Source organism: Nothobranchius furzeri, chromosome 1, assembly GCF_043380555.1.
Source record: "Nothobranchius furzeri strain GRZ-AD chromosome 1, NfurGRZ-RIMD1, whole genome shotgun sequence".
NCBI lineage: Eukaryota > Metazoa > Chordata > Actinopteri > Cyprinodontiformes > Nothobranchiidae > Nothobranchius > Nothobranchius furzeri.
The window spans coordinates 78,890,345-78,902,908 of record NC_091741.1 but is presented as its reverse complement, the minus strand read 5'-3'; the positions used below and the strand labels follow the sequence as shown (position 1 = coordinate 78,902,908).

General features: G+C 42.3%; 1 protein-coding gene across 4 annotated transcripts in view; it reads right to left on the bottom strand.

Annotated features, from left to right (window-relative positions):
• fam13b (family with sequence similarity 13 member B) overlaps positions 1-12,564 on the bottom strand; it is an 81,318-nt gene that overhangs the window by 31,546 nt on the left and 37,208 nt on the right. The gene's annotated exons all lie outside the window — the stretch shown is intronic.

Sequence of the window (12,564 nt, the reverse complement as noted above, 5' to 3'; positions counted from 1 at the left end):
TAACCACGCGAAGGGTCAGACGCGGAAAAACATGGCAGACCAGCAAGAACTAGTATGGCAGAGGTTCGTAAATACAGTCATTTGTATGATTCAGCTCTCAGAGATCACCGTGATCAACATGTTGTTAATAATTCTTGGAGAGAAATAGCTCGTACTGTCGGAAAAGACGAGGACGCTGTTAAAAAATGCTGGAATGCCATGTTGTAAACAACAGTAATTTTTACTCCTACTATGGTGTAGTGTTGGATGCATGCCATAGAGCTCCATGCTGCCCTGTTCAGTTTGGGAGAATATTGGCTCACCGCAGAGAAAAGCCGCATGAACCATAAACGCTGCAAGTTGTGAAGCGCGTTCCATCCGCGAGCCGCATCACCAAGTGGAAAGTAAATGCGTTAAGCATAAACCAAGCTTTAGTCCCCGGAAGAACGAAAAAATGAATGTAAGTCAATGAGGCTAAAAAGCTATTCACTATTTCCACTTGTTTTGTGCCATGGATTTCATACATATGATGTCTGTGAATTTTAATGACACATTTTGATACCAAGAAAATGCTTATTACCAAACAGAGGGAAACGTGATTTTAGGTTTTGTGTGAAAATAAGTCCTGGACTACAAATGCGCTTCACGAAAGTGACGTCATCATACCAGACACAGAGAAAACTGAGGGAAAATGGCTGTAAGTCCAGCAAACTTCAAATCATTCTCACAGGAGAACAGAGCCACCATAAATCTGGTCATTTGGTAAGTAGCAGCTACGCTAGGGGAGAGGAGATAATGTGGCGACATCACATATGCAAGCTCTCGGATGGAAACCGATGTTTTCCACCCGTTTCTCCCCTCCCCGCAGCTTGGCGCATCTCTGTCTGATCGCGGCTCCTGTCTGCTGCGCGGGCTGCCGGCTTGTGGAACTCTGGGATGGAAATCTTTCCACCCGGTTCTCCCCAGCGGCAGCTCTGCGCATCTCAGATCGCAGCGGCACTTGTCTGCTGTGCGGCTGCCGGCTTGTGGAGCTCTCGGGAGACCTCTGTGGTCTACCCGGTTTTACCCAGCGGTCAGCCCGGCGTATCTCTGACTCAGAAGCTCTGGTGTTGTGCCCAGTTAACTCCGGTTGTAGCTAGGTTGCTACCTCCGTTAGCTTAGCTCCCACCTCCGCGTTAGCTTTGGGTTAGCTTCAGGTTAGTTTGTAGCTAGTTCGACCGGGTGTCGTCAGTTGATCCCAGCCTTACAGCCCCACCCTCAGCTCCACGTCTCTTCCCTTTTGTGGAATTGTCTGGGCTTGATGGAACCTGTGACACGGTCAAAATGGCGGTGGTGGCCACCTCCCATTTCTCTTCAAAAAAGTGTTATTGGAGCCTATGGAAACCCATTGTCCATATATGTATATGTTGATGGTTGGTACATATCTGTGGTTGGTGCTATTGACGTCCTGATTTCCCCCCAGGCTCTTCCACATCAGAGCAGGGCTGTAAAGTGCGACGAAAAAAACTGTCTGTGCGTGTCTGTCTATTTTTAAACGTAGCACTGGTGCAACATATTTGAATTACTATCTTCCCCAAAACTTTATTGAACAAAGTAAGTTATGTGTAAGAAAAATGCGTTTTTACTGGCGCACAGTGTGGTAATCTGGATGCAGTGGAGGAAAATAAAGGAACCAGCAAAGGCACAAAGGCAGAACTGGTCCAAAATTTGGGATCAAAAGTGCAGCTACACGCAGATTGGCTAATGCTAAAGCTAACAGGTAGCAGTCTCACGATCAAGTGGCGCACAGAAAAATAGGATGATGACCGTAAAACCAAGAAAGACTAAACTCTACAAGCGGACGAAAAGTCCCCACCATCCTGTTTATTCTGCATCCTATTTCAGCCTGATTATTTTGTTGTTTTATTTCATATTTTTTAGCAGCAAACTAGTTTTGTTTCACTTGAAACGTTGTCAAATGGAATATTCAATTAATCAACAGAAGCATAGATTAGAACACTTAACGAAAAAATACTTTGCCTTTAAAAAAGTGAGGCAGTTAAATGCACAGAGTATGCATGTGCTGGCGCATGGTCAGGATGGTACCACCTCTGCCTCAATTTGAGCCAGGAAAACCCCTGTGTAACTGTTGCAAAGCAAACCTAGACTTGTACATTATTCAGTCTGTTAATTGTTTTTATGTAAATAAAATAATTTGAAACTGTCGTTCCACTGCTGCTGCTACCTCCTTCTATACATTGTTTATCTGGTTTTGTGAATGTTGAAAATCTCCTTCACAAGATCAATCCATTATCCATCTATCATATTAACCTAATCTATCTTTAAATTATTTCCTAACTTTTTCAGAAAGCATTTCCAAAGAGCTTATAATTAACAAATGAAAGTCAATAAATAAGAAAACAAAAGTTAAGAAATAGTGAAAATACAAAATAATTTGCTGGGTGAAATTTTATTGCTGGCGGGCCCAGTTCTGGCTTACAGATGTGATTTGGGTGTCGGTTGTCTAATTTGTTGGGGTGCACATTTTGTATCTGTGTTCTGTTAATGTGGGCTTTACCTCAAAACAACCTTGGAATCTCGTCTCAACACAAATCTTATTTCACAAACCAGGAATGAATGAACGAATAAATAAATAAATAAATAAATACAGACAGATAGACAGACAGATAGATCTATATAATATAATACTAGGCTATGTATACTTTAAGTTACTGTAGCTTACAATTAAATATGTTATTTATGAAACTGTTTAAAGTGGGGATGGGGAGCTGCTGACGTCAACTGAGGCTATAGTCGGACGGTGGAAGGAATACTTGAGGAGCTCCTCAATCCCACCAATGCGCATTCCGAGGAGGAACCAGAGCTGGGAGGCCTGGGGATGGACTGTCCGATCTCGGGGGCAGAAGTTGCTGAGGTAGTCAAACAACTACACAGCGGCGGAGCCCCGGGGGCGGATGAGGTTCGTCCTGGGTATCTCAAGGCTATGGATGTTGTAGGGCTGTCATGGTTGACACGTCTCTACAACGTTGCGTGGTCATCCGGGGCAGTTCCTAGGGAGTGGCAGACCGGGGTGGTGGTCCCCATCTTTAAGAAGGGTGACCTGAGGGTGTGTTCCAACTATAGGGGGATCACACTCCTCAGCCTCCCTGGAAAGGTCTACTCCAAGGTACTGGAGAGGAGGGTCCGATCGATAGTTGAATCTCAGATAGAGGAGGAGCAATGTGGTTTTCGTCCTGGCCGTGGAACTGTGGACCAGCTCTATACCTCTGCAAGGGTGATGGAGGGGGCATGGGAGTTTGCCCAACCAATCCACATGTGCTTTGTGGATTTGGAGAAGGCTTATGACCGTGTCCCCAGGGGCACCCTGTGGGGGATGCTCCAGGAGTATGGGGTGGGTGGCTTTCTGTTAAGGGCCATTCAGGCCCTTTACCAGAGGAGCGTGAGTTTGGTCCGCATAGCCGGTAGTAAGTCGGACCTGTTCCCAGTGAGGGTTGGACTCCGCCAGGGCTGCCCTTTGTCACCGGTTCTGTTCATCACTTTTATGGACAGAATTTCTAGACGCAGCCGTGGTGTGGAGTGTGTCGAGTTTGGTGGCAGGAGAATATCGTCTCTGCTTTTTGCGGATGATGTGGTCCTCCTAGCTTCATCCAGCTCTGACCTTCAGCTCTCGCTGGGTAGGTTCGCGGCCGAATGTGAAGCGACTGGGATGAGGATCAGCACCTCCAAATCCGAGACCATGGTTCTCGACCGGAAAAGGGTGGCTTGCCACCTCCGGGTCGGGGGAGAGGTCCTACCTCAAGTGGAGGAGTTTAAGTATCTCGGGGTCTTGTTCACGAGTGAGGGTAGGAGGGATCGGGAGATCGACAGGCGGATTGGTTCGGCGTCTGCAGTGATGCGGACGCTGAGCCGATCTGTCGTGGGGAAGAGGGAGCTGAGCCAGAAAGCCAGGCTCTCGATTTACCGGTCGATCTATGTCCCAATCCTCACCTATGGTCATGAGCTTTGGGTAATGACCGAAAGAACGAGATCGCGGATACAAGCGGCCGAAATGAGTTTCCTCCGTAGGGTGGCCGGGCTCAGCCTTAGAGATAGGGTGAGGAGCTCGGACATTCGGGAGGGACTCGGAGTAGAACCGCTGCTCCTCCGGATCGAAAGGAGCCAGTTGAGGTGGTTTGGGCATCTGGTCAGGATGCCTCCTGGACGCCTCCCCGGGGAGGTGTTTCGGGCATGTCCTGCCGGCAGAAGGCCCCCGGGTCGACCCAGGACACGTTGGAGAGGCTACATCTCCAATCTGGTCCGGGAACGCCTTGGGGTCCTGCCGGAGGAGCTGGTGGACAAGGCCGGGGAGAGGACGGCCTGGAGCTCCCTAGTTGGGATGCTGCCCCCGCGACCCGGACCCGGATAAGCGGAGGAAGACGACGACGACGACGACGATTTATGAAATATTAAATGCTTTGTGGAGCGAAATAACAGGAATTTCTGGGGCAAACCCATTCTAATTCATTGACACATCTCTGGCGTTCATAAAAAAATCAAACCTTTTGAAAATCGGTTGACAATTGAGCAAGTTAGAGTTATTTAAATAAGTACATGCACCATACACCCCAATGTCAAGAAAGGGGGCAGCTGTCTGAGGTAAGATGGCCACCACGTTCCTACGTCGCATTCCATTGGCGAACAGCGGGGATGGGGCATCTAGTGTTTATATACATATATATGGTCGAAACACCCATCATTAATTTTTGTTTAAATTGCAGTACAACATATCCAGGGCGTAAGGCAAAGCGGATTAGAAAATAGCGTTTTTAGCCCCGTTGACTTGCATTTATTTTTTTGTTCTTCCGGAAACCCATGAGCCGACCGGAAAGGGAGGAGACTTTGGCTCCCTGTTTGTTCCAACCCTGTTCCAGACATGGATTGCCTGGGCGTGACTCGGTCAAAAAAATCAGTGGTGGGAACCTCCAATTTTTGGCTTTAACTTGCCCGGCGGAGCAATAGGCAGGCTATATTCATATTTTTATGTCGATGGAGGAGACCTAAAGGAAGACCCAGGGCATGTTGGAGGGACTATGTTTTATGGCTGGCCATAGAACACCTTGTGATTCCCCTAAAGGAGCTGGCCCAAATGACTGGGGAGAAGGATGCCTTGGCCTCTCTGTTTAGGCTACTGCCCCCACAACTCAACCCCAGATAAGCATAGAAAAATGGATGGATAGATATGAATTATAATTATTAATTGCTAATTTGAGAGTGGATTAACTGAACACACCCTTCACAATCTGACCTGCACCATTGATGAAGTGACATGAAAAATGAGCTTGAATATGACATTAAGGCCAAAGTCCCTCCGGTGCATACACATTATCATGCATGAGTTGACGGAAACAGAGAAGCTAGATTGCATAACAAGGTCCCTGGGCTATATAGGTGTTTGTTTGGCACAAACCATATTAAATGTGTGACGGCAGCTGTGCTGAGTAAGTTATTAAAAAGCCTTTGAGATGACATAACAACATTAAAGGATCAGAGCAGTTAAATCCCCCATGAGGATGACCTTGCACGGCTGTTCGTGGGGCTGAAAATATCATCTCCTTTAACAAGACTATGGAAAAATTTGACCATGTCGGCTCATAAGATGGTTTAAAAACAGAAGCTGAGGTTTGTTTTTGATAAATGTGGGGTTTTTAGATTTAGAAGCACAAGAGTGGTCTATGTTTTGTACAGAAAAGCATCTTTGTGTGGTGCCTGTGCCTGAGTGGGTGAAAAGACGAAATTAGGAAATGCTCTGGAACAAAAGGTTGTGATCTTGGCCCCTTCTTTAGCAGCCTGATCCAAAGTTCCAGGATGGGACATGAAGAAAACAGAGAGCTGCTTTGACTTCATTAGCTTGACTATTGAACTGTTTGTGGGCCAAGAACACTGAACAATGAAAGCTGACAGACAAACATGATGAGTCTCAAACGCTGGCTTCAGAACATCTTTGAGCGACTCCTTTATTCCTGTTAGACTGGACTGCATGAATAACAATATAATTAAAATATAAACAGTTTCTAAGTAGCTGTTTCAGTTTGGTGTTTAAGAAATAACCACTGTTTTCATATTTAGTTAATCAGTTTCCTCTGAAGAGGAATCAAGGACAAAACATTTGGTGAATTTTGTTTCAGGATAACAAGGCTTGTGAGACAAGGTGGAGGTGTAGTGTGCTTGTGATATCAATTTGTTTAATCGAATAATAAAATACTCAAAGGACTTTTGTATTGTTTTATTTAATATTTGGTAAAAAAAATAACAAGGTGAACTAAAACTAGATAAATAAAAAATATAAAAACCACAAATTAACAATTATGTAATCCTTTAGAGAAAGAGTGAATTACCTGCTTGTTTCACAGTGTTCCCATATCTGACAATAAAAAAAGAATAATTGGGCCAGCTCTTACGGGGAACCCCATGGCACTCCCTGGCCAGTCGAGAGACGTAGTCCCTACCGGAGTCTTCCCTTGGGTCTCCTCCCAAATGGACGTGCCTGGAAAATCTCACCAGAGAGGAGTCCAGGAGGCATCCTGACCAGATGCCCGAGCCACCTCAACTCGCTCCTCTCGATGTGGAGGAGCAGCAGGTCTATTCCGAGCCCCTCCCGGACAACTGAGCTTCTCACCCTATCTCTACGAGAGAGCCCAGACATCATGCAGAGAAAACTAATTTCAGCCGCTTGTATCCACGATCTCATTCTTTCGGTCACTACCCAAAGCACGTGACCATAGGTGAGGGTAGGAATGTAGATCGACCGGTAAATCAAGAACTTTGCCTTCTGACTCGGCTCTCTTCACCACAACAGACCGGTACAACGCCTGCATCACAGTAGATGCAGCACCAATCCGTTTGTCGATTTCACGCTCCATTTTTCCCTCATTTGTGAACAAGATATACTTAAACTCCTCCACTTGAGGCAGGACCTCGTCCCTGACCAGGAGAAAACATTCTACCCTTTTCCGATCAAGGCCATGGCCTCGGATTTAGAGGAGCTGATTCTCATCCCAGCTGCTTCACATACAGAAACCATTTCTTTAAAAAATGTGCTACATCCACAACGTTCCCTTTCAAGGCTTGTCTAGTTTCGATTCTATCCAGTTTGCATGACTACACTGTTTACTTATAACCCCCAGGCATAACTCGCCTGCAGTGAGTGGGCAGAATTCAACTTTGCCTCTAAATAAGTTAACAACTTATTTATTCATATTCTCTCTAGCCAGCCATTAGCGGAATGAGGGTCCAGCTGCGTTCCAAAAGAGAAAAGAAGAGTTGTAGAATTTCATCACTGTCTAAAAAGAGATTACAGATTTCAGTAATTCTTCATAGTTGTGTAAAGGATTTTCACCAATAGCTATCTTCTTGAAACAGTAAATCAAAACAGACATCACTCAGAATTATCGTAGAATCACAGTCACCATCTTACCTAAATTAGAATTAACGTAACTCCAAGTACACATGTGTTCTGTGTGAAAGTAGGTGTGTGGGAGAAAATCCCCTTCATGAAGGATGGTTCACAGAGAGCAGACCTCAGCAGAGTGAGAATATGGAGGAGTGAGCTGAATGGTTATATCATCACGAGCTTCTTTTATCTTATCATTTTCCCTACTTTGCTGTCATCATTCACTTCCTCTTTTCTCTTAACACCCCCCCATCATCTAAGCTACCCTCGTTTCTTTTTTACATGCTTACATAAGACACGTGATCAGTGCAGAGACTCTGTCCTCTCTGAATGCTCCTTCATTTGACTAAAACTACAAAACTGAACACTATTAGATTTAGGAGAATGAGACTTCAAATATAAAAGAAGAGCAGGTTTATGAGCTACACCAGGCAGAGCTATAAAGAGCTCAGGACTCTCTCTTGAATAAAAGGAACAAAGTAGCACGTGATAATTACAAAAAGCTCAAGAATAAAACGCGCTCACAATTTAATAAATCACTGGTGCAGTAAAAAAACACGTTATTCCTTTTATATCCACACCAAGAAAAAAAGCTATGTTTTTATTTTATTTTTTTATTTGCTATTAATTTATGGCAGATTATGTTAGTCGCTTTGGATAAAAAGCATCTGCTAAATAAACACACAAAAGGAAGAGTTATAATAAAATTTAAGGTATTAATGTGAAACATTTAATGATAATGTGATGGTAACATTGCCATAATATTTAAAGCTTCTTTTGTTTAATTAGGTCTTTTTTCAATCTTCACTAGAAAACAGAGTAAAATGTCATCTGCCAAGTGGTTGACCTGTCGGTTAAAAGGTTAAAACAGAGTTAAAACCAAATGCCAAGAACAAAAGTAGATAGGATCAGAACAACTAAACCTTCTGAATAGGTGACCTACTGTAAGCAAATACCAAAGATTATTCTGTCACAGCCCAACTTTCACTTCAGCATGTAAACGTTATCAATAGTCTTCCTGCAGTGTCTGAATAATCTAAAACTATAAAAAGTCACATGGTTTGTTTTTTGTGTGTGAGATACAGATCAGGGGTTGTTTCATAAAAATCCTATCTATGCACATTTTGTTATTAAACAATATAAAAGGCCACTGTAATGGTACGTGTAAACTGTGTCTTTTTTGCACTGTGGACTCTGCTCATAAACTATTCTTAGTTTTTTTCTGAAGCCCAAATCAGATTTTCAGGTCACTAAAATGATGTTAATAGGCCAAAGTTTATTCAGTACTGCGTGTGTCAGTGTGTGTGTGTATTTTCAGACCCAATACTGGTAATTAGTAACAATGAACAGAGACAATGTGCTTGTTGGTAAAGGGAAATCACATTTCACAGAGAACATATGTAGTCATTTAATCCCTGTGAATGTTTATTGTAACAAGGTGAATGATAACCGGTGTTTTATATATTTAACAGCTGAGTGTTTATTCCATTAAGGTAGTGATTTATGATATGAGGGTTTCTATCAAAGACTACTTGTTGGCCTAAAGCACGTTATTTAGAGGGCAAATGTTAATATTTGATCACTTTGTCTTTCTTAAGAACTGGAAGGGCGTTTCTCAATGTCAAGGAACCTCGCCTTGATGCCTTGGTTCCGCCCTGGTTGCCTAGGAAATACGTCATCAGGAACCGCCAAGATGCGTTCCAATGTTCAAGTGGTATGGAGGCTGGGACGTAATTTTGGGGGGGGGACGGGTGGGACATGTCCCCCCCACTTTTTCAAAAGGCAGTTTTGGTCCCCTGCACTTTTTTCCGTCCAAAAACAATGTTACGCTCCATTAAATGGATTTGGTTGAGCACTAGGACCGAAACGGAAACCGGTTTACTATTAGACCCGCCCAAAAGCTAATCTATTGGCTCTGCTGATACTTGCTAACGTATTATTGGCGGTTGCTGCTGTCACTCAAGTTGTAAACAGTCAGAACGTGCTCACGTTGTTTTGCTAGTTTGGAGCCGCTAGGGAACACCGGTACTGAGTCACATTGTCAACTAGACGCTGTGTAATATCAGAGCTCAGCTCAGCTTCCATTACATAACATTTGAATAAGTGTTCATTTGTGAGTCTTTGGTAGTTAGGCACAGCCAGGAGGCAGCATGTCAAGAAAACGAAAAGTGGATATGAGAGACTTCTTTCAAAGTCAAAACGTAAGTTGGAACATGTGACAGACCTGCATTAAGCTCAGACTCACCTCCTCCTTCACACACATACTCAAAACTAACTTTTACAAACTCATCTCCTCCACATAACTGACTCCTCAGACACAATTTATTCGTATTATTATAATAATTATTTTTTTATTATTACTATTATCATCATAATTATTATTACTAGTAGTAGTAGTAGAAGTGTAACTTCAAAACTCTTATCATTTAACTTTATTGTAAACTTATCTATTGCAATGTATATTTTCACATTAAAAAGCTCTGAAAAATGAACAGTATCATCATCGTCAACAGATTTTTTAAGCTTAATGTCAAAGATGTACACTTTTCATTAGATTTATCTTATTTTTTCCATTTATTTTTGTGTGTTGAAATGCAACAACTGTTTAAACACTTTTAAGGGAAAAACATATTTAATATGTTTTTATACACTCAAATGTTAGGGTGATGATCATGTGTAAAACATTAGTTCAGCATGTCCTCTAACACAGCAAATGAACAAACGGCCAGATCTCAGGAGGGACCGTTTATGTATAAATAATTTTTATACTTTTGACTAGGCCTGGGAAAGTAACACATTTTGCTGGACGATATTTTGTCCAACAAATTGTTGATGATAAACGATATCATTGTCAACATTATCTAGACTAAAATAACCACTAATATAATGTTAATATATCATAATAATGCAAGTACACCCTTTAAAATGCAACAAATAAACCTTCATTTAACATTGAAATGTCCAGAACCAGAACTTCTAAATGAATAAAAATAACAAACAAAAATTAAATAAAAAAGGAATCTCACTCCCTGTTAGAAAATGTTGCACCAAAAACAATAAAAAAAAGACCCAAAACAATAAATACAATGACCTATCCATTGTCAACAGCCAAAACTGCACTTCAATAATGATAATAAATAAAAATAATAATAGAGTTGTACATTTTTTAACTTTGATATATATATATATATATATATATATATATATATATATATATATATATATATATATATATATATATATATATATATATATAGAGGATGGAAAAATTATTGAGATGGGCACATGACGTGTCAAGGGGTCTTTACATAACACCCCCCACCCCAAATCCGCACAAGCCTGCTGTGTCCCCCCCACTTCTGAAATCAAAATTTCGTCCCTGTATGGAGGCATCAGTTCTCCATTTGTTAGCCATTTGGCTACCTGACCAAGGATACAAGGGAGGTGTCTTGAAGCACCACTTACATTGGTCCAAAGAGATTGTCTAAGATGAAGCCAGATTTGGACCCATCATGCGAACGTTGCAGATTGTCACCTGCCACACTACGTTGTTTTGGACTTAACCAAACATGGATATTGGTGGTCAATTTTTGATGCACTTTTCAAAATATGAGGAACCACTAAGCGTCTATGCCCATTGACCGCTTTGTTTGGAAGGATCACAGACGACACATACGGATGCCAATTGACTGATTGCTTATCATACCTTGTTGGCCAGAAGACCCATATTGTCCAAATGGAAGGATTCTCATCCGACAACATACAGTCATTGTGTTATGGAGCCAAATCATATTAATTTAAAGAAGATCAGGCACAGCCTATAGGGTTTGGTTGATAAACTATGTTTAGTGGTTGCCTTGTGTGTCCTATTTTGATAGTGTGTGAGCTGATGTTTTGTTTCTTTTATTATTTATTCATAATTGGAATTGTACTGAAGCCTAATTTATGTTTTTGTGTGTGTTTGATCCAGTAACAGCGGGGTGGGGATGGGGATTTTAAGTTGTATGTTCTACATAAAACTTTTTTTTAAGAAGGCAATAAAAAGACCTTGCTGAAAAAAACATGTTTTGATCACCTGTCTCAGGTGAAACCAGGATAGAATATTTAAATATTTTCCTAGATGTAGTTTGGTAGCAATGAAAAAAATGTCAGGTATTTGCCTTCAGCCAGTTTGTGTTAGCCCAAAGGAATTCAACCCCTGACATCAACATTCAATACATTGTTCCATCAAAGTGAGACTAGAGAATAAAGCCCTTTTCAGACAGACATTCTGGAACATTTGTGGACAATTCAATCCGGTTTTTAACCGGAACTGTGTTTTCAGACACACCACTTTTGTACCGGAACTTGTCCTTTCGGCTGCGTTCACACAGCAGGGAAAAGTTCCAGATGTCTGACGGCGGCGGGGTGGGGTGGGGAGAGAGAATCGGACTCATGTTAAGAAGAAGAAGAAGAAAATATCATTTCTATAGCACCTCTCAAGATAAAAATCACGAGGCGCTTAAGCATAATTCTGCGCACACGAAGACGCATAAGAGACCTGGATGATGAAGCTCAATGGTTAAAGCGGTGTGAAGTGCTCCGTCGCGCGTCTAGGCGGTACCGTAGGAGGCGAGCTGCCGTGGTTCGCCGCATGCTACAGTAGCGGGCTATCTAGGTGCGCACAGCGTCCCACGGTCCCCTCCTCCTCCCCCTCCCCCCTTGTCCGGAACTCTACCTCACCAGTCTGAAGCAGCCACCTTGTCCGTAACAAGTCCGGACCTGTTACTAGGGGCTTCGTCCGGATAAATTCCGGAACACGTTATCCGGATGTTTGTATTCAGACACAAAGGTCTTACGGACAGAGTCCGGAACATTACCGTTTTTCATGGCCTGTCTGAAGGGGGCTTTAGAAAAGTGAGATGAAAACGGAGAAAGGAGGAAAACAAAACGTGTTTGCTTTTGAGCATCTTTGCAAATATAAAAGGAATGTTGAAGACAGACTACATAAAACACACTTTGTTTTCCTGTTTGACTGCTCTGCGTTCTGTTTTGCATTATTAGTTATCATGTCATAAATAATTTTCTATTAAGAAATATACTCTGAGCGGTGATGGCATTAAATCAAGAATAAGTGACATGAATTAAAATAGATTTCCTGATGTTTGATTTTAGCC